This window comes from Oncorhynchus tshawytscha, linkage group LG34 (assembly GCF_018296145.1).
Source record: "Oncorhynchus tshawytscha isolate Ot180627B linkage group LG34, Otsh_v2.0, whole genome shotgun sequence".
In the NCBI taxonomy this organism is placed as follows: Eukaryota; Metazoa; Chordata; class Actinopteri; order Salmoniformes; family Salmonidae; genus Oncorhynchus; species Oncorhynchus tshawytscha.
The window spans coordinates 7543868-7565359 of NC_056462.1; the positions used below are offsets into that span (position 1 = coordinate 7543868).

The 21492-nt window shown below is 44.8% G+C and overlaps 1 pseudogene; it reads left to right on the top strand.

The window, feature by feature from the left end:
* Window positions 1-13042: 13042 nt before the first annotated feature.
* On the top strand, window positions 13043-20826 carry LOC121841765 (annotated as a pseudogene).
* Window positions 20827-21492: the final 666 nt, after the last annotated feature.

The window sequence follows — 21492 nt, forward strand, 5'->3', positions numbered from 1 at the left end:
GTGAGAATGAGGCGCGGCATGGGGCCGACGTCTCGCAGTCTCTTCTTTCCGTTGAACACGTCCTTGCACTGCACGTCTACCGCAATGCCTATGACTGTGGACATACGGCTCATATCTCAGAAGCGTCTGCAAGCGGCTGGAGTCAGGGGTCTACACTTGAACAGTTGCAGCATGGCTTCCTTGACCACCGATCCCTTGGACTCGGGCACGTTAAGGTTTCTTAGGTACTCAGGCAGCCACTCCAGCGAGCTCTCGGGGTTGGCGTTCAGGTCCTGCACATCCCTGGTGAACAGATCCATGCTTATCATGTTGTGGCCCGTTGAGCACTTCCTGCAGCACATGGTAGACACCAAGGTTCTGGTGATTGTACCAACGGTGGTCAGCTGTAGACTTTGCACACAGCGCACCACCGTAGCCCCGGAACTCGATCACAGGGTCCTGGAGCTTCATTGTATTAAATGTTCTAGGATTGTTAGGTTGCTGTGATAACCCTGTCCCTTTGTGAGAAACAGAAGTAGCACAGCTAAGGTACCCGTACTATTGCAACGCCAGTAAGTAAGGAAGTTCAAAGCAGAAGGGGGAACAAGGCCCCAGGGATCCCCTCTGAGAGATTTGAATCGCAAGAAACCAGTTTAACAACAGAAGGTTAGGGGTCCCGAACGGCCCCATACTGAGCGCTGCCCGCTTCAGGGGCAAGTTGGGAGCCTCCATCGCAGTCATCACATCTCTCATCGTGGGGTTTCTTACCATCTCCAACAACATTCTGTACTTCATCAACAACAAACACGGGACAAGGACCTCAGACTCGCAGCAGTCGTCCCATTCCGAAGGCAGACCTGACTATGAGTACATCCACTCTGGGATTGCCCTCGTCATGCTTGGTTATCTTGCCATGGTGGTGAGCATAGTGCTCAGCTACTTCGCCTCCAAGTGCAAAAAAAATGGACAACTCTGATGGCTTCTACAAGCGTCCGGAATCCGTCAAGAGCACCAGGACCGTGATGGCATGCCTCATCATGATGAACATCGAGCTGTTCATGGCCATGATCTCGGGCTGCATGGAGCTGCTTTACCAACCTATGATCAGCGACGCCCGAAGGTTGCATAACATGGAGTGTGCTATCGCAGTGTTCAACATCATAATCTACATCATGTACGTGGTGACCATGGTGCTGACTTCGACTGTTCTAAAGGGGAAGCACAAAGTGATCACGGTTCATGGTCCGCGAGACATCCCTGAGGCTGTGGCGATACCCTCCTCAGCTCGTGACTACATCAGCAGAAGCATCAACTCGTACAATTCACAGTCGAGCTTCATCTAAGGACCTCGAGCCTCTCCCCGAAGTCTCCGCCGCTTGGGCTGAGTGGCAAAGGGGAACGTGGAGCAGGACCCAGCCACACAGCCTGAGGGCATCATTGGGAGACCTTTGCCTAATAGGTGTAGCTATTATGATATTTTGCAAGGAACCCTAAGTGTGTCCTGCTGCATTGTGGTTACATTCCAATTTTCAGGAGCTGCATCAGCAATAGCGAGAAGCGGATGCTCTGTACCTGGGTGCGTCTGAAGACATGAAACCAACCTTGAAAGCAGTCTCCCAAGAATGGACCCTATATCTTCTTCTAATGACTTGTTAAGTAACATGTTGTGTATGGTATATCTATTTCTTTATTAGTTCATGGAACCGAATAATAGACTGGAGGCAACAAGTAAAACCATTGTCCAAACAGCAGTATATTGTCCTGTGTGATGTTACCATAGCCCTCTGGCTTTTCTCACATGTCACAGGTATATAGTGTGTGTAGCAGTGGGCAAAGCTGTGCTACCTATTTGAATGAATGACAAGGATCCAATGTGTGAGCTTCTGTTCAGTCTTTTATTGACACATGTTCAAAGGAATACATTTTGAATTGGCACATAGGTTTAAATAGGTTTTTAGGGTGATAGGAACCGCTACATTGGTCCGGTCCATATCGGCGCCACACTTCACTTCTTTATTATAACCAGAACATCGTTGCGGGTAGGACAGTGGTAGACGGTGTCCATAAACTCATTCTTGAAGAACGGGTACATGAACGGGTACATGGAGCAGCCCACCACACACCTAGGGAATGACAGAGATGTGAGTTATTAGTTTCGTCATTACAACAGGCTGCCACAGACATTACAACAATTATGTGGAGAAGAAGGGTCTAAGAACCCACCTCACCCCATAAGTAAGAACAAGGCAGTCCTTGCCATTGCCAGGGAGTCAAACTTATAGCGAATTACAGGCATGTCATATTTTTTACAATTATTCAACAGAGACATTGCAAAACTCTGCTCCGAGTGTACAGGAGGGTCACGGGGAGCGGTATGATGAAGCGTATAAAGGTTAAGCGCTACAGTGGCCTGTAACCGAGCACTCATCTCCTTTCGCACAGGGCTATTTACTGGCAGCCTGCTCAACAAACCGTTTCATAGGTTACTAATTCAAGTCATAGTCCGGGCAGCAATGAGTGAAGAACGTTAACCCGTGTAAGTTATTATCCCAGGCAACAGCAAACACTGACCGGCCAGTGTCTCTGACAGCAACTCCCTTCGCTTTCTACTGAAGCTATGGCAGCCTGGTACGACAGCCTCCTCTTGAAGAACAGGTCCCTGACAGATCACGAGAAGGAAAAGCTGGACCGTGTCAACGTGTGATGATAGGCCCAAAGGAGAGTTTCTTCACCAGACCCATGTACGTGCAGTTGACACACTTATTCTGTCAGGGAGCAAACCTCAAGACATTGACTTGGCCACCAGCTACCGAAAAGTGTGTCTCATTTGGATGCATGCATGCATGCATGTATGTATGGCATGTATGTATGTATGTATGTATGTATGTATGTATGTATGTATGTATGTATGTATGCATGTATGTATGTATGCATGCATGTATGTATGCATGCATGCATGCATGCATGCATGCATGCATGCATGCATGCATGTATGTATGTATGTATGTATGTATGTATGTATGTATGTATGTATGTATGTATGTATGTATGTATGTATGTATGTACATACGTACTATGGCCATGAAAAAGAATATGAATAAATTGTTCAACAGTCCATCTCACAGTTCCGTGTCTGTTGTTACATAGACTATGTATCGCTACCCCTACACCTGTCTCTCCCTCATTACTATGCAAGGAATAGCTCGCAGTGTTTCATATCCCAAATAGGATAGGCTTTGCCCTCCCATCACTTATATTTTCAGCTCCAGGTTAGTGTTTACATTGGGAGGGGAAAGCAGCATAAACCACCCCTGACAGAGATACGGTTGATTAGTCAGTCCTGCCAAGCAAATCCCCCCCGAATGCACTCTGTGAGACTGTGACATGTGGTGACTGGGGTAGAGTAGCATATTGTTGCCTAAGTCAGTTGCATACATTTTTGCCACAGAGACATTTAGACAGAGAACAGGACAGTGTTTCATAGAGACTCCACAATAGCCACCGGTGAGAACCCCCAGACATTATTCATATCACAGGCCTTGTGTTATGTGGCCCAATAACACTGTTATGCCAAGTTCACACATCACCCGGTGCCTGTGCTGCAAACACAACCTACCAATGGTCCTGGTATACGTGACAACTATTTAATGTGCCGCATCGGAGTGAAAAGAGAGGAGCTGAACCCCACCCTCAATTCAACAGCACTACTGTGGCAGCCAAGTGCAGGGACTATTACCTAGATCGGATAGAGCAGGACGTGAGACCAACAGTAGGGGGAGATGATGGGAAAGCACATGACGAAGCGCACAGGCTTTTCGGCTGCTCACAATTACTATTATGCTCACCCGCCACAGTGTTCCTAACCAAGAGATATGTTATTGATATAGTTTTAGAAAAGTTTGAGAAAGAGTTAGGTGTAAAGGGACAGACTGCTGGAAATCACATAGTGTCCTGTCTGTGAAATCTCCAGGATGTGAGTTGAGGCAGGACCTCCCGCTAGTGTCCACGCGGGGGTACTGTTGTATAATATAAGTGAAATGTGTTTGTGGATAAATAACCCTCCCGTCGTCCTGGGGTCGGAGCGACCCAGCCAGCCACTGGCGAGGCGTATGCCATTGAGTGTAGAGAGTCTGAGAGTGTGGCGAGGTTGTGTGTGGCTCCCCGCTCTGCGCTCTGTGCTCGTGGGTCAGAGCGACCCAGGCCCTGTGGTTCCAGGGCTCCCGCTCTGCGCCCTTGAGTCAGAGCAATCCAGCCAGCCACTGGCAAGGCGTATGCCATTGAGTGTAGAGAGTCTGAGAGTGTGGCGAGGTTGTGTGTGGCTCCCCAATATACTAATATTGTCAGCGGCGCACAAAGTGACGGCACCCCATCCATGCAAAGTGCGCTCTTCCCCGCCGCTCAGTGGACCCGAGCGGCCATTGCCGCGCGTTTCACAGCCGCGCAAGTTCTAGAACAGATCTTGTCCAGCGTGGACCAAGAAGAGTACTCAGGTTCCCAGGAGGAGGAGGAGGAAGAGGTTTCAGAAGACAAAGACGGGAAGGAATACAAACCCGAGAGCCGCGAGGTCTACGATGCTTCTTCTCCCTCTTCTGAGGAAGAACCCGAGGAAGCCCCCGAGGATGAGCATGACGACCAACACGAGGACCAACGCAAGGACGAGCACGAGGACCAACGCGAGGAAGAGATCTTCTCGGCTCCGGACCAAAGGGAGACGTTGCTGTCGAAAAACGGCAAAATAGAATGGTCCCCCGTGGCCTACGGCCGCATCTACAGGGCCCGTGTGATCTGCCGGACCGGACGAGACTCCACGACCCACGCCCGCGACATCGCGTCCACCTTCCACCTGTTTGTCCCACCGGCGATAGAAAGGATAATTCTGGAAATGACAAACCTGCACGGGGCCAGAAAATACGGTGGCGGCTGGCGAGCCATGGACGCCACAGACCTGCGTGCCTACGTAGGGCTGCTGATCCTAGCGGGCGTCACCAGGTCCCGAGGCGAGGCCGCGGCCAGCCTGTGGGACGCCGAGAGCGGCAGGACCGTGTTCCGAGCCACCATGCCGCTCAAGGTCTTTCACAGGTACTCGAGGCTGCTGCGATTCGACGATCGCCAGTCAAGGCCCGCCAGACTCGCCACTGACAAACTCGCAGCCATACGAGATGTCTGGGACCATTGGGCTGCGCGGCTGACGGCCCTCTACAACCCGGGGCCTGACGTGACGGTGGACGAGCAACTGGTCCCGTTCAGAGGTACTGTGCATATGTGTGTGTGTGTGTGTGTGTGTGTGCATGTGTGTGCGTGTGTGTGCGTGTGCGTGCGTGTGCGTGTGCGTGCGTGTGAGTGCGTGTGAGTGCGTGTGCATGTAGCATAGCACTCATTGGCCCCAACGAGCCGGTAATGAAGCCAATCTCTTGCCAAAGGCTGCTGTCCTTTCCGTCAGTACATCCCCAGCAAGCCGGCGAAATACGGCATCAAGTCGTGGGTAGCCTGCAACGACAAGTCCAGCTACGCTTGGAAGATGCAAGTGTACACCGGTAAGGCGGCCAGCGGAGTCCCTGAGAAGAACCAGGGGATGCGCGTCGTCCTCGATCTGACAACGGGACTGAGCTGTCGCAATGTCACCTGTGACAACGTCTTCATCTCCTACGAACTGGGCCAGCGGCTCCTCGAAAGGAACCTCACCATGGTGGGCACGGTGAGAAAGAACAAGGCCGGGCTCCCGCCCTGTCAGGTCCTGTCCTCCAGGTTTGCCTTCACGCCTCTCGCCACTCTAGTGTCCTACCTGGCAAAGAAAAACAAGAACGTGCTACTTCTGAGCACGCTGCACACAGAGGCCGACATTAGCGATCGCCGTGACAGGAAGCCAGCCCTCGTCCTAGACTACAACTGCAACAAGGGTAGCATGGACAACCTGAACAAGGTGGTCGGCACGTACAGCTGCAGACGGATGACTGCCCGCTGGCCCCTGGTCGTCTTCCACCACATCCTCGACATGTCCTCCTACAACTCCTTTGTCATATAGCGCGAGATCAAGCCTGACTGGATGCCTCGAAAGCGGAACAAGCGCAGGTTGTTCCTGGAGCAGCTGGGAAAGGCGCTCGTCAAGCTGCTGATCCAAAGAAGGCAGCATCTCCCCCGCACCGAAGTGGCGTTAGCGCTCGTCAAAGTCCTACAGGGTGCTACGCGGCTCGTGATCAACAGCGCGAGGAGGCCGCCGTTGGCCCGGCCGCTGCCCCGCTCGCTGCCCCGGCCACCAGGGCAAGTAAGAGGAAGAGGTGTCAGCTCTGCCCACCCAAGAAGGACTCCAAGACACACACGGTGTGCTGCAGGTGTAAGAAATACATCTGCAAACGCTGTTCACACGCATACTGTCACACTTGCGCACATTGGGCCTTTAGCCAAGATGGGACAGGGTGACCCGGAGGACGCGGGGTCTAGACACTATACGAGGACGATGGGTGGGTTAAAGAGAGTGGTTTTGTAATTTGATGATACTATATTTAGAAAGAATCTAAGTAATTTCAAGTCTCATTCATGCAGTTTGTTTAATAGGAACTATGTCATATAAAATATTTCATATTTTAATATTTTATAAAAATTTTAGCTTGTGCCCTCAAAAGTGACTATACCTCAGCAATTTATAATTATTTTTACAAGGAAGGTTAGCTTTTAACCCTCTTTTGGAGTATGCAGCATTGCTAGTTGTTGCTTGTCTTCTCATTATAAATACTTTCTTTCGGGGATCATGTAGATTACATTTTAGATGAAATGTAGTTACATTTATTAACACATCACAATCACAAGCGTTTAATTTAATTAAATATATTGTTTTATTGTTGGGTATACAGTGCATTCGGAAAGTATTCAGACTCCTTCACCTTTTCCACATTTTATTACGTTATAGCCTCATTCTAAAATAGATTATAATTTTTTTTAATCCTCATCAATCTACACAATACCCCATAATGACAAACCGAAAACTGCTATGAGACTCAAAATTGAGTTCAGGTGTCTCCTGTTTCAATTGATTTTTATTTATTTTATGTTATTTCACCTTTATTTAACCAGGTAGGCTAGTTGAGAACAAGTTCTCATTTACAACTGCGACCTGGCCAAGATAAAGCATAGCAGTGTGAACAGACAACAACACAGAGTTACACATGGAGTAAACAATAAACAAGTCAATAACACAGTAGAAAAAAAGAAAAAAAGAGTCTATATACATTGTGTGCAAAAGGCATGAGGAGGTAGGCGAATAATTACAATTTAGCAGATTAACACTGGAGTGATAAATGATCAGATGGTCATGTGCAGGTAGAGATACTGGTGTGCAAAAGAGCAGAAAAGTAAATAAATTTAAACAGTATGGGGATGAGGTAGGTAAATTGGGTGGGCTATTTACCGATGGACTATGTACAGCTGCAGCGATCGGTTAGCTGCTCAGATAGCAGATGTTTAAAGTTGGTGAGGGAGATAGAAGTCTCCAACTTCAGCAATTTTTGCAATTCGTTCCAGTCATAGGCAGCAGAGAACTGGAAGGAAAGGCGGCCAAATGAGGTGTTGGCTTTAGGGATGATCGGTGAAATACACCTGCTGGAGCGCGTGCTACGGGTGGGTGTTGCCATCATGACCAGTGAACTGAGATAAGGTGGAGCTTTACCTAGCATGGACTTGTAGATGACCTGGAGCCAGTGGGTCTGGCAACGAATATGTAGCGAGGACCAGCCGACTAGAGCATACAGGTCGCAGTGGTGGGTGGTATAAGGTGCTTTAGTAACAAAACGGATGGCACTGTGATAAACTGCATCCAGTTTGCTGAGTAGAGTAATGGAAGCTATTTTGTAGATGACATCGCCGAAGTCGAGGATCGGTAGGATAGTCAGTTTTACTAGGGTAAGTTTGGCGGCATGAGTTAAGGAGGCTTTGTTGCGGAATAGAAAGCCGACTCTAGATTTGATTTTAGATTGGAGATGTTTGATATGAGTCTGGAAGGAGAGTTTACAGTCTAGCCAGACACCTAGGTACTTATAGATGTCCACATATTCTAGGTCGGAACCATCCAGGGTGGTGATGCTAGTCGGGCGTGCGGGTGCAGGCAGCGAACGGTTGAAAAGCATGCATTTGGTTTTACTAGCGTTTAAGAGCAGTTGGAGGCCACGGAAGGAGTGTTGTATGGCATTGAAGCTTGTTTGGAGGTTAGATAGCACAGTGTCCAAGGAAGGGCCAGAAGTATACAGAATGGTGTCGTCTGCGTAGAGGTGGATCAGGGAATCGCCCGCAGCAAGAGCAACATCATTGATATATACAGAGAAAAGAGTCGGCCCGACAATTGAACCCTGTGGCACCCCCATAGAGACTGCCAGAGGACTGGACAACATGCCCTCCGATTTGACACACTGAACTCTGTTTGCAAAGTAGTTGGTGAACCAGGCAAGGCAGTCATTAGAAAAACTGAGGCTACTGAGTCTGCCGATGAGAATATGGTGATTGACAGAGTCGAAAGCCTTGGCCAGATCAATGAAGACAGCTGCACAGTACTGTCTTTTATCGATGGTGGTTATGATATCGTTTAGTACCTTGAGCGTGGCTGAGGTGCAGCCGTGACCGGCTCGGAAACCAGATTGCACAGCGGAGAAGGTATGGTGGGATTCGAGATGGTCAGTGATCTGTTTGTTGACTAGGCTTTCGAAGACCTTATATAGGCAACTGATCATCCTTGAGATGATTCTACAACTTGATTGGAGTCCACCTTTGATAAATTCAATTGATTGGACACGATTTGGAAAGACACACATTGTTCTATATAAGGTCCCACAGTTGACAGTGCATGTCAGATCAAAAACCAAGCCATCAGGTCGAAGGAATTGTGGCCTCCAATTGTGGCCTCCGTGGCCTCCAATGCTACCTTATATAATGTTACTTACCCTACATTGTTCATCTCATATGCATACGTTGATACTGTACTCTATATCATCGACTGCATCCTTATGTAATACATGTATCACTAGCCACTTTAACTATGCCACTTGGTTTACATACTTATCTCATATGTATATACTGTACTCGATATCATCTACTGTATCTTGCCTATGCTGCTCTGTACCATCACTCATTCATATATCCTTATGTACATATTCTTTATCCCCTTACACTGTGTATGACAGTAGTTTTTTTTGGAATTGTTAGTTAGATTACTTGTTCGTTATTACTGCATTGTCGGAACTAGAAGCACAAGCATTTCGCTACACTCGCATTAACATCTGCTAACCATGTGTATGTGACAAATACAATTTGATTTGATTTGATTTGATTTGATTTGATTTGATTTGATTTAGAGCTCAGAGACAGGATTGTGTAGAGGCACAGATTTGGGGAAGGGTACCAAAACATTTCTGTAGCATTGAAGGTCCCCAGAACACAGTGGCCTCCATCATTGTAAATGGAAGACGTTTGGAACCACCAAGACTTTTCCTAGAGCTGGCCACCCGGCCAAACTGAGCAATCGGGATAGAAGGGCCTTGGTCAGGGAGGTGACCAAGATCCCGATGATCACTCTGACAGAGCTCCAGAGTTTGTCTCTGGAGATGGGAGAACCTTCCAGAAGGACAACCATGTCTGCAGCACTCCACCAATCAGCCCTGTATGGTAGAGTGGCCAGACGGAAGCCACTCCTCAGTAAAAGGCACATGACAGCCCACTTGGAGTTTGCCAAAAGGCACCTAAAGGACTCTCAGACCATTAGAAACAAGATTCTCTGGTCTGATGAAACCAAGATTGAACTCTTTGATCTGAATGCCAACCGTCACGTCTGGTGGAACCTGGCACCATCCCTTACGGCGAAGCATGGTGGTGGCAGCGTCATGATGTGGGGATGTTTTTTCTGCAATACACGTGTATGTGACAAATAAAAATGGATTTGATTTATTTAAAAAATGTAAAAAGTTTTGCTGCATTTGTTACATTCAGTAAATGATCAGACTAGTCCTGGACAATGTGGGGTAAGTGAAACATAATATAAGAAAAAATGGGTTTGAAACAGAGAACTAACTGGTGTCTCCAAGTGGACGCACACATCTCCAAAGTATTGCCAATGCACATTTAGGACTCAAAGAAGAGTCTTTAACTATAAGGTGCTTTTTTAAGGCTCTCCTATCCGTGCCATTGCGGAACTAGAGTAGTTGTTTTGTTTGGAACACAACCCTGCATCCCCACCATCACTCACTTGCTGTTGTTGTTTATGCAGTCCAAAAATAAAGCTGGTTCTATTGCCAACACGATTAGCTAGGACTAGCCATGAGTGCATTCAGGTGCTTGTTCTGCTGCAAAATGGCTTCACATTAGACAAACATAGGCTCATTCTGTTCAGAACAGGGTATGATGCCATGTCATCTTGTAACTGTACACCACACATAGTGATCAAAAACGTTGACACTGTATAGACTTAAGATTTATGATATGGAAATATAAAGCGCACATTTTGGACGTACAGGTGTTTGGTTTGCTTGTATGACATCAAAGCGGTACTTATTATAATCCTCAATGCCTCATCTTCGAAAATACATAGAGTCCTCTTAATTTACAGCATTTCCCTCACTCAAACATCCAAAAGTTGCCCAATTAACGGGAGGGATGGAGGCAACTTCTTGTCGTGTGCAGTGTGGCACTTCAGAATGGCTGTCAGTCAAAACCCGTACAGGACTGCAAGGTGCAGAGCCTGAGCTCTGACACCATTTATAGCATGTTAGTGTACAGCCACTGAGTTCCAATTTAAGTGCTTATCAGTCCTGAAATTGTCAACCTGTATACAGGTACGAATGTAAAGGGCTACCACAGGCTTAACACCTAAAAAACTATGTATTCTCTGATTGAATGGTTTTGTTTACTGTTTATGGGCTTCATCTCATGACCGTCACGGGCTAATCCCTTCAACCAATTGTGTTACTTTTCTCTACAAACTCATGGAGAAAGAGAGAGAATGGAGAGAGTGACCGTGTGTGCATGTAGATATGATAGTCTAATTTACTGTAATATGTGCATAAACACTATTTACCATATAGAGAAGCAGTAAAAGTAGCACTGGGTAAAAACCAATCAATCAATCAAATGTATTTATAAAGCCCTTTTTACATCAGCTGATGTCACAAAGTGCTATACGGAAACCCAGCCTAAAACCCCAAACAGCAAGCAATGCAGATGTAGAAGCACAGTGGCTAGGTTAAACTCCCTGAAAAGGCAGGAACCTAGGAAGAAACATAGAGTGGAACCAGGCTCTGAGGGGTGGCCAGTCCTCTTCTGACTGTGCCGGGTGGAGATTATAAGAGTACATGGCCATTTAAGTTCAGATTGAACATCTTGAAGAACAAACGTACATGGATGACCAGCAGGGTCAAATAATAATCACAGTGGATGTAGCACGTCCGGTGAACAGGTCAGGGTTCCCTAGCCGCAAGCAGAACAGTTGAAACTGGAGCAGCAGCGCGAGCAGGTGGACTGGGGACAGCCAGGAGTCATCAGGCCAGGTAGTCCTGAGGCAAGATCCTAGGGCTCAGGTCCTGGGGAGGGAGAGAGAGAGGTAGAATACCTAAAATCACATAGGACACCAGATAAAACAAGATAATTAAACCAGATATAACAGACTGTCACTAGCCCACTGGCACATAGACTATTGCAGCATAGATACTGGAGGCTGAGACAGGGGTGGATCGGCGGACACTGTGGCCCCGTCCAACGATACCACCAGACAGGGCCAACCAGGCAGGATATAACCCCGCCCACTTTTCCAAAGCACAGACCCCACACCACTAGGGGGATATCAACAGACCACCAACTTACTACCCTGAGACAAGGCTGAGTATAGCTCTCAAAGATCTCCTCCAATGTACGAGCAAGAGGGGGCGCAAAACCGGACAGGAAGATCACATCTGTGACTCAACCCACTCAAGTGAAGCACCCCTGCTAGGGACGGCATGGCAGCCAGTGACTCATCCCCTGTAATAGGGTCAGAGGCTCTTACTGGTGGCACAGATGCTGTTTCATCCTTTCCTACACTTAAATTGCCCGTGCCTAACGATTGCATCTGAAGCTGTGCTTGCAACACGGCTATCTTCACCATAAAGCGATAGTTCTGCTGTATGTTATGAGTACAGCGAGTACAACGGTGTTGATGGTGGCCACTCTGAGGGCATTCTCCACCAGGATGATGAAGGTGTCACACGCCGACGTACAGAAACTGGTGCTGTTGATCGCTGTCGCCGTGTACGCGTTCTAAAACAGACAAACACGAGACAGAAGTATCATCAATGGCAATGTGTGATTGCTGTCTTCTTGGAATAAAATTCAATGAATTTATAAAGCCTTTTTTTTTTTAAATCAGCAGAGGTCACAAAGTGCTTATACAGAAACCCAGCCTAAAACCCTAAACCCTAAACGGCAAGCAATGAAGATGTAGAGGCATCTCCATTGTAAATTAGTCTCCATTGTAAAATAGACTGTTGTCAATGATATAGCGTGGAATCGTAAGAACAATCCACAACTCAGATGACAATAAATCGGATTCTGATAAAACACTAAATTGATTCACGTATGTTAGACACTTCTTCAGGCTCCACAAGCAGCAGATGCAGGCTTTCGGCATACAGCGAGCACAGGCATTTTCCTACAAACAGTAAAGGGTCAAAGGATATTCTGCATTTTTGTCCCTACCCATCAGTGTGACATGATAAACTGGTAGTTTGTATAAGTGAAAGTGGACATGTTTAAAGGCACAGTATGGGATATTTCTTGCTTATTCATTAATGGTCAAATCTGCCAAGACAACCAATGTGGAATTTGAATTCTGTTGTTGTTGATGACAGAAAACCTTCCATACACTTGCAATAGGTCCTTGTTTCACATTTCTGATTCACACTCATTCTGCCTAGACTAGTAAAATAATTATAAAACTCTTGTTTAAACTGTTCAACCCTGTTTGTATTGAGATAAGAAAACAATGTATCAAGAATGAAGAGAGATCAGCCATGTGAAGGGTTAATTCTGTTCCAGAGCACAGAGCAGCACTGGGTGGGGAGGAGCATGTTGATGTCACTTTACTAAAGTGAAACTGAAGTTGCTAGACGTGCTGTATGTTGCACACATGAATACACTATTTCAAACTCTTCAGAAATCTCTCTTAAACAGCTACACAGTCTCCGTTGTTTTTTAAAACTACCGTATATACTAGAGAAAAATCTGAAAACACGCCCTCAGAATTTTACACAGACACAGGTGAGTAGAGATTTACAACGATCGATGAGGAAATATTACTGTGTATATTAATTTTATGGTAATCTCCTGTTTTCTTCATCTACAGTAAATATGTTTAACTATATTTAGTAAATTCACAACTTTATACTGCATGTAGTACGGTTAAACAACTTTAATCAAGATTGGATAATGTCCAGGGACCTGTGCCATGTTGACAATGTCACTGAAACTATCGAGAGCTGACTCATTCAAGGAAATGGAAAATGCTCCATTATATTGTATTAATGACTGATTGATTATAATCTGGAGCTGGAGTCTGTTATTATTTTGATCTGAAGGTTTGCTGCAATTTGCTAAATAAAAATGTTGAACTTCGCTCTCTCTCTAGATATGGCTTCCTCCAGCAGTCTCCTGTCTGAAGAGCAGTTCCTGTGTTCTATCTGTCTGGATGTATTCACTGAGCCAGTCACCACTTCATGTGGACACAACTTCTGCATGGCCTGTATCACAAAGTACTGGGATAGCAGGGACCTGTACCAATGTCCACTGTGTAAGGAGACGCTCTACAGACAACCTGAGCTTCGTGTCAACACAACGTTAAGAGAGGTTGTAGAGAATTTTAAAAAGATGAGAGGCAGAGGTAAAGACGAATCCCCTCCCAAACCTGGAAAAGTGCCCTGTGACGCCTGCACTGGGAAGAAGCTCAGTGCCATGAAGTCTTGCCTGGTGTGTCTGGCCTCTTACTGTGAGACTCACCTGGAGCCTCATCAGATTGCCCCAGCCTTCAAGAGACACAAACTGGTCGACCCTGTGGAGAACCTGGAAGACAGGATCTGTCAGAAGCACGAAAGACTCCTGGAGCTGTTCTGTAGGACTGACCAGACATGTGTGTGTCAGTTCTGCACTGAGGCAGACCACAAGACTCATGACATTGTCCCTATAGAGGAAGAGTGTGGAGAGAGGAAGGCTCAGCTGGCGAAAACTGAGGCAGAAGTGCAGCTGATTATCCAGGAACGAATGCAGAAGGTTAAAGAGATCAAACTCTCAGTAGATCACAGCAAGAGAGATGCAGAGAGGGAGATCGCAGACAGCATACAGGTCTTCACTGCTCTGGTGCGCTCAATTGAAAAAAGCCAGGTTGAGCTTGTTAAGGTGATTGAGGAGAGACAGAAAGCAGTAGAGAGGCAGGTTGAAGGGCTCATTAAAGATCTGGAGCAGGAAATCACTGAGCTAAAGAGGAGAAGCACTGATCTGAAGCAGCTCTCACACACTGAGGACCACCTCCATCTTCTCCAGAACTACCCATCACTAGTGTACAAACATCCACCCACCAAGAACATGTCTGAGATCAGTGTTCACAGTGCTCTGTGTGTTGGGACTGTGAGGAGAGCTGTGTCTCAGCTGGAAGAGACACTGAATAAAGAGATGGAGAAGCTGCCTGAAGTCAAACTGAAGAGGATTCAGCAGTATGCAGTGGATGTGACTCTGGACCCTGATACAGCACATCACAAACTCATCCTGTCTGAAGATGGGAAACAAGTAAGACACGGAGACATGGAGCTGAATCTTCCTGACATTCCAAAAAGGTTTGATCAGCATTGCATTGTCCTTGGAAAGGATGGCTTCTCCTCAGGGAAATTTTACTATGAGGTGATTGTTAAGGGTAAGACTAGGTGGACTTTAGGAGTGGCCAGAGAGTCCATAGACAGGAAAGGGCAAATCACACTGACACCTGAAGATGGACTCTGTGTTGTGTACCGAAGGAATGTAAATGTGTACAAAGCCAGTAACTCCCCCTGTCCTCCTCTCCCTGAGAAAGAATCCCCAGAAGGTTGGGGTGTTTGTGGATTATGAGGAAGGTCTGATCTCCTTTTATGATGTGGAGGCCAGGTCTCATATCTACTCTTACACTGGCTACACCTTTACAGAGAAACTCTTTCCATTCTTTGGCCCCTCTGAAAAGATGAAAACTCAGCCCCTCTCATCATCTCTCATGTCAATCACACAGGCTGAATCAATGATGGAAAGGGAACAGATAATTAACTAATTACATTCACAAATCATTGAATATATCAGTTTAGAAATGATCATATTTAGCCAGCCGACATGACACATGATTGGAATTTCCATGGATGTCCTCTGTAATCTCATTATCAAATGAACATGTAAACTTCTTTACTCTGTTAGGGACAGATTGAATATTACTGGAGAGGGTGGTCCAAAATATGGGAGCTTTGTCAAACCTTTTTCATTGCTTTGGTTGTGTGGGTTTTTGGGGGTTACAGGGGGAGGGTAGTGTGTTTTTTCCCGGATTTACATTCACCATTCTGCTCGTATTTTCCATACAAACAATGGCTTGACTTACTTTTGGTATTACCCTAATAAAGTTTAGAAACGTTTAGGAAGGATTGGTATGGTGTGGCTATCATTAAGCCTTAGCTACTGCAGGCCTGTGCTATGAAGGCAGTGTCCCCCTGTGCTCCAGGTGAGGGAGATACTCCATTAATCTACCAATATAATGCTCATCTTTATACAAAATATTCAGATTGAAAGCCTATAAATTTGCCCTCCTTCTGTGTGTCTATATCCGTGTAGCAGACGCAGTAGCCATCTGCCATAAAGAAATGCATGTCAGTGTCGTAGCATGCCACCAGCATCTCTCTCTCTGGGGTTAAGCTTATTTTCCTATATATATGCTACGTATATATATATTTATTCAAATGTTAATATCATACAGAGTACACCTAAGCCTATTGGCCTTTGCATATGCAATGCCTTGATACGTTTAGTAATCAAATCTCTGACAGCTGAACCGTGAGGTGGACAACTATTATTTTAGGAAAGTACCCCCCCCCCAAAAATAAAAAAGATAATTGGCTATAAAGTTTTGCATATGCTACACATCGAAACACAATCAATAGTGTTTCTGTAAATTGTTATAGTCTGGTTTTAATTACATGTAAATATGGTTTAATTAGCCAACATTCCTAATTTATTGAAGGTGCTGGCTGTCCAGGTTGGATTTGAATGCATATAGATGTTACATTTCTCAAATGTCTGGTAAATTAAAGATTTTCCTGTCATGTTGTCCAGAGCCAGAAATGGCACATTGAAAAAGGTTTTAGAATCAATTCAAACAAACCTTTGTTTCATCACAAAACCCGGAGAGCAACCTTTGTCCAGTGAAGTCCCCAAAGCATATTGCATGGAACAAACAGTTACATGACCTACAGCAAGTTAGCATTTCTGACATTTTAAGACCACTAATGATTTAGAACCACAGAGAGTTACCGCAAGACGCAAAGAAAACAGGAGCTGCCTCCACTATTCCAGCACCATTTCAACTTAAACATTTCAACATCATCTGATGCTTGGTCTAATTCAGTGACAACTAAAAGATACCAAAAACAATTTAGTCCAATCAACGTAAGCTAAATATGATGTGGCTGTCCATGGTTCTAATTTCTGTGTTTGTGTGTGTATGTACAGAAACTCCAATGCCATCCTCTCTTTCATGGAGATGAAACGGTCTATCACTCTGTCAAACAGTACACACTTTGTTTTTTGACGTCCTAGGCTACTTGGCTACAATGCTTGCTCGCTAGTTTAACTTCATTTCATGGGCAACGTTAGCTAGTTACAGTAAGATTAGCCTTCTATATCTAGCAACATATTGAACTTCCATCCTCTCAGGCCAGGGGCACTATGTATGTATTTATGGTTGGATCAGAATTGCCATTTAAATCAGTGTCCAGTATGGAGAATTAAGTAAAACCACAAGTCCAAATCCCTATCTCCAGGAAAGAGACCATTTTAGCTAGCTAGCCACCGGAGGACAACGACACAAAGAGATGCAAGAATTCAAGTTGTTTCTGTCAATGACGTATGCTCTCGATGCGATTGGAGAGAAGCCAATTCCAAAACAGCTTCTATTGACACTTTTTTTTGGTGCGCCAGGACCATTCATAGTAGAGCTCACTCAGTTTAGCACTGATTGGCTATTATTTCATACTTTTTTATCAAGGGAGGCCAAATACTCGCTGGCTTCCCTTGCATTCAATGCTGCGGGCGGCAACAATGTCATACTCTTTTTGACCAGACAGCATCAGATAGATGGACTACACATAGAGAGACAGAGGGGCGCTGTTTCACTCGTGCAGAGGTTTCTCCAGTGAGATACATTCAGCCTCTTGCGAATTGAGAGAAAATTATGAAACTAAGAGAGACGATAGATCAATTATTTTATATGTTTTCATTTTTCTCTTGGGCCATGAATATATGGATACAGAATTACAATCTCACGAAGCAGTAATGACCCAATGTTGCCACAATTTAGGGATTTTCTTCCTGTACAGGTCCAGAACGATGCACCTATTTGATTGTATTTTAACCCAAGCTCAAGATCACAGTCTTGGCATCGTAAAGGACCATAACTGTATTACCATTATTGTTCTTTGTTTTTGTTGTCAATTGTCTGTCAGCGTTGTTTTATCTGTTGTTGTTTATGGATGCTGTGTGGGTTGTCTGCCACCAAGTGGCATGTTTTGTCATGTCCTGCATTTATGTTTTATAAACTCCAATAGAATATATGAAAGAGACAAACTCAATGAGCAGTAATGATCCAATATTGCCACAATTTAGGGATTGTCAGTTATGATCATGCCTTGCTTTAAACGTAAGACAACCTCAATATTTGTAGGACCTGCATTTCATTAAAAACCACAAGCAGCAGATGCAGGCTTTTAGCATACAGCGAGCACAGGCAATTTCCTACAAACAGTAAAGTAATTCTGCATTTTCTCCTTTCACCCATTTTCTGTTACTTGACTTGATAAACTGGTAGTTGGTATATGTCAAAGTGAGTATGTTTAAAGGAAAAATCTGTGGTATTTCCTGATTCTTAGTTAATGGTCAAATCTGCCAAGACAGCCACTACTTCTTCATCCCAATGTGGAATTAGAATTATGTTGGTTGTTGATGTCAGAAAACCTTCTATACACCTGCATTAATAGGTACTTGTTTCACATTTCTGATTCACACTTATTCTACCTAAATCAGTAAAACAATTATACAACTCTTGTTTAAACTATCAACCTTGTTTGTATTGAGGTAAAACAATGTATCAGCCACGTGAAGGGTTAATTCTGTTCCAGAGCACAGAGCAGCACTGGGCGGGGAGGCGCGTGTTGACAAAGTGAAACGAACGTTGCTAAACATGCTATATGTTGCACACATGAACAAACTCTAAAACACTTCAGAAATCTCTCTTCAACCGCTACACAGTCTCCGGTGGTTTTTAAAACTACAGTAAATACTAGAGAAAAATCTGAGAACAAGCCAACACCATTTTAAACAGACACGGGTGAGTAGAAATGTACAAGGATGTGTGAAGAAATATTACTTTGTACATTTATTTTATGGTAATCTCCTGTTTTCTTTTTCTACAGTACCTATGTTTAACTATATTAAGTAAATTGACAAATGTATGCTGTATGTAGTACAGTTAAACAACTTAAATCAAGATTGGTAACGTCGCTTAGTGCCGTGTTGACAACCGCACTGAAACTATCGAGAGCTGACTCATTCCAGGGAACAGAATTAGCTCCGTTAAAAACATATATATTGTATTATTGACTCATTGATTATAATCTAGAGCTGGAGTCTATTATTCCTTTGATCTGAAGTTTTTCAGAGAGGGTTTGCTGCAATTTGCTAAATTAAAACGTTTATATTTTCGACTTTGCTCTCTCTCCAGATATGGCTTCCTCCAGCAGTCTCCTGTCTGAAGACCAGTTCCTGTGCTCTATCTGTCTGGATGTATTCACTGAGCCAGTCACCACTTCATGTGGACACAACTTCTGCATGGTCTGTATCACAAATTACTGGGATAGCAAGGACCTGTACCAATGTCCACTGTGTAAGGAGAAATTCCCAGAACGACCTAAACTTAGTGTCAACACAATGTTAAGAGAGGTTGTAGAGAATTTTAAAACGATGAGACACAGACGAAAAGATGAGTCCCCCGCAAAAGCTGGAAATGTGCCCTGTGACGTCTGCCCTGGGATGAAGCGCAAGGCCCTGAAGTCCTGCCTGGTGTGTCTGGCTTCTTACTGTAAGACTCACCTGGATCCTCATCAGATTATCCCAGCCTTAAAGAGACACAAACTGGTCGACCCTGTGGAGAACCTGGAAGACAGGATCTGTAAGAAGCATGACAGACTCCTGGAGCTGTTCTGTAGGACTGACCAGATGTGTGTGTGTGTCAGTTCTGCAATGAAACAGACCACAAGACTCACATGACTGTCCACATAGAGGAAGAGTGTGGAAAGAGGAAGGCTCACTTGGACAAAAAAGAGGCAGAAGTGCAACAGATTATCCAGGAGCGACTGAAGAAGGTTAAAGACATCAAACTCTCAGTACATCTCAGCAAGAGAGATGCAGATAGAGAGATAGCAGACAGCATACAGGTCTTCACTGCTCTGGTGCGCTCAATTGAGAAAAGCCAGGCTGAACTAATTGAGGTGATTGAGGAGAAGCATAAAGCAGTAGAGAGGCAGGCTGAAGGGCTTATTAAAGATCTAGAGCAGGAAATCACTGAGCTACAGAGGAGAAGCACTGATCTGAAGCAGCTCTCACAGACTGAGGACCACCTCCAACTTCTCCAGAGCTTCCCATCCCTAGTGTGCACCCCTCTACCCACCAAGAACTGGTCTGAGATCAGTGTTCACAGTGCTCTGTGTGTTGGGACTGTGAGGAGAGCTGTGTCTCACCTGGAGGAGATACTGAATAAAGAGATGGAGAAGCTGCCTGAGGTCAAACTGAAGAGGATTCAGCAGTATGCAGTGGATGTGACTCTGGACCCTGATACAGCACATCACAAACTCGTCGTGTCTGAAGATGGGAAACAAGTAAGACGTGGAGACATACCACAGAATCTTCCTGACAATCCAAAAAGGTTTAATCAGTATTGGATTGTCCTTGCAAAGATGGCTTCTCCTCAGGGAGATTTTACTATGAGGTGACGGTTAACGGTAAGACTAGGTGGACTTTAGGAGTGGCCAGAGAGTCCACTGACAGGAAGAGGAATATCACATTGAGCCCTGAACGTGGACTCTGGACTGTGATACTAAGGGATGGGAATGAGTACCAAGCCTGTACCTCCCCCCCTGTTCTCCTCTCCCTGAGAAAGAAGCCCCAGAAGGTGGGGTTGTTTGTGGATTATGAGGAAGGTCTGATCTCCTTTTATGATGTGGAGGCCAGGTCTCATATCTACTCTTTCACTGGCTGCACCTTTACAGAGAAACTCTTTCCATTCTTTGGCCCCTCTGATAATGATGATGGTCAAAACTCAGCCCCTCTCATCATCTCTCATGTCAATCACACACACTGATTAAACAACGGAAAGGAAACTGTTTTTTCCAGATATTGTAAAATGCACATTTACATATTGTAAACATACTGACAGGTCACATCATTTGAATATCCACATTGTCCTCTGAAGTTGTATCCTCAAATGAGAATGTAGAGTATTCTGTACATCTTAGCATGGATAATAAATGTGTGTATTTACTGAATAATGAAGACTATTAAATGGAATTAAAGTTATGTTGCTTTGATTATTCATATAATTTACTCATAATTATCACAGACTGAAAACTATCCTTTAAAGTGACGTTCCTTTTCTCTGTTTCTCTCAACCTCTTATTGTGTCTCTAAGTGAATGTGATGATTGAAGACGTACTCAGCCTTTGAACTTGTTTTGGATGTAGGTGAATGTGACAAAGGACTTTAAAGCGCAAATCCACAGTTGAAACGGTAACAAAGTGCTTTGGTAAAAAGCTGAGGGATGTGCCTGGATTGAGGCAATACAGTTTATTTGAACATTTAATATGTTTACAAAAATTGGAGAGAAACAAGCTTGTATTTTGGGTTCAAATGGAGTGTGACAGTTGAACTAAGCTGACGAGGCATTTATGAGTCATATTTTTCAAGAATCAATAGGTGTACATCATTCATTTCGAAGTCCAAAAATGGATTTTGTAACTACAGATTGCCCCTTCTAGCTTGATGTTGCTACTGTATAAGTGAATGTGGTAAAATACATACTCAGCCTCTGAGCTGGTTACACAGTTCTGCGCTTCGATAAAGGACATACTTTTCCATTGAGCTGGCTGTGGATCCAAGACAGTGAATATAATATAACCTGTCTTCAGCAGGTTGTTGGTTTAGGATAGTGATTTTGATAAAACACATACTTTTCCTTTGAGCTGG